The sequence below is a fragment of the Pteropus alecto genome, unplaced genomic scaffold, assembly GCF_000325575.1.
Source record: "Pteropus alecto unplaced genomic scaffold, ASM32557v1 scaffold250, whole genome shotgun sequence".
Classification (NCBI taxonomy): Eukaryota; Metazoa; Chordata; class Mammalia; order Chiroptera; family Pteropodidae; genus Pteropus; species Pteropus alecto.
This window is the reverse complement of record NW_006430732.1, coordinates 1,353,959-1,355,989: the sequence shown is the minus strand read 5'-3', so window position 1 is coordinate 1,355,989 and position 2,031 is coordinate 1,353,959. Positions and strand designations below refer to the sequence as shown.

The following is a 2,031-nucleotide window of genomic DNA, read 5'->3' as shown; positions in this document are numbered from 1 at the left end:
ACCCACGGGAGCTAAAACATAACTTAGGTCAAGATGCTATCTTTAGCCTGCCATAGGTCTAAACCTTGTGACCATAGTCAGGTCTGGTCTATTGTCTTCTTCTGCCTCAGAGGTTGCTGATTATCCAACGAAGAGACTTTAGGTTTGTGAGGGGTGGAGAGAGAGCGAGAGAGAGCGAGAGAGAGCGAGAGAGAGAGCGAGAGAGAGAGCGAGAGAGCGAGAGCGAGAGCGCAAGCGCGAGCGCGAGCGAGAGAGATGATTTCTAGAGCCTGGGTTCAAAGCTAAATTTAATCAAAGTCATAAGGACCCTTGGTTTCACTGTGCCTTCAATATAGAAAATTTTATGTTAGTAGGTGCTCATGCTTTCTTTTGGTTTATGTGGAACAGGGCCCTTTAAATACATGTTTGAGATTTGGTGAAAGTAGTGAGACTATGGCCATGCTACCCTGAACAAGCCTGATCCCATCTGATCTCAGAAGCTAAGCAGAATTGGGCCTGGTTAGTACTTGGATGGGAGACCACCTAGGAAGACCAGGTGCTGTAGGCATAAAAAATATAAAAATAAGGGATTGTAAGCTGACAAGGTCATTGCAATCTGTGAGGTCAACCATGGATTGCCTTGCCTAAAAAAAAAAAAAAAAAGAAAGAAAAAAGAAAAAAGAAAGTAGCAAGGGAGTTCTGTATATTATGGAATAGTGACGATGCCTCTACATTTCTGATAATCACTAGCATTCACACAAATCCATTGACTCTAAACATGTAGAATACCCATACATTATCTTGAGAACTTTTATTAAAAGCTTTAGCTATGTTGTCACTGTTGGAGCAATTGGAGTTCCGGTAACACACACACCTCTAGGTCCTTCTCACTGCTGAAGAAATGAATTTCAACTCAGTGAATTTGAAAAATATTTGTTTAGTAAAAAAGCACATTTTGAGGTAGAAGATGGGTAAAGCCTAAAACTAGCTAGCCATGTGGAAACAAGTTGTGTACCTCAGGGTGGGGAGGTAGGGATGGGATACTGGTTACAGCCAGGGAAGATGGAGAGCTGTAACCCCAGGAGAGGGAGAGGTCTGCATTATATTTAGGGCCATAATGGATGGTTACAAAGGCATTCTTAGGTGATTGATAAGTGAGGTCATTTTGATTGACACTTGGCTGCTCTATAACTCTTTGCCTAGTGCACATGTGCTTACCCAGAATTCAGGCCAGCTAAGATTATGATCCTACTTTCCTTTGTCTCTGAGGATGCAAAAGTGATTCTCTACCAATAGGGTATTCTTTGGGCGGTCTCTGGGCTGGGCCCCTATTCCTTTGTTCCCTCTTGCTCATGTCTGACTAGCTACCTAACATTATGAAAAAAGCCTATTCAATTCTTAAAAAAAAAAGTAACTATTACTCTTCCAAAAGTAAATGAGATTATTAATCTATTTAATGCCATTGTCTTATACATTTGTTAAGACAAAACAGAGAACTGTCTCAAAATGTATTACTTAATCATCAAAGTGTTTTAAAAGTATCTCAGAATCTATAGAGACACAAATGGTTTCTATCGATCCCTATTATTTTAGATTAGAATTTTTGTTTCATATGCTGGCTGTTTGACCTTATTTTAGTGATTATTTAAAATCAAACAAACAAATATTAAGATTTAAGAAATCACTATAAATTTTAGCATAAGCAATAACAATAATGCTATTTATAATGCACTGATGGAAAAGAAAAGGAAGGAAGAAAGTGTCAGGGCTGGGGAAAATTTCCCCTTACCCCTTTAATTCTTCTGGCAGGTTGAATAATTCAAGTGACATACAGTACAGTAGATTAATAGAAGATAATCTAATTTTAATATGTATGTACAGGGAATTCACATATGCATGAAAATTCCAAAGACAATGAGACAAAAATACATGACATTTTAGACAAAGGAGAAAATAGGGGAATGGGGTCTTACATTTCAAAAATGAAAATGGGCAATTTATAAGTACCCAGAGAGAGTGGCAAACAAATCCTTGCTAGGCAACCCGGAAACA

General features: G+C 38.5%; 1 pseudogene; it reads left to right on the top strand.

Moving 5' to 3' along the window:
• The first annotated feature begins 428 nt into the window (after positions 1 to 428).
• LOC112484599 lies at positions 429 to 547 on the top strand (annotated as a pseudogene).
• Positions 548 to 2,031: the final 1,484 nt, after the last annotated feature.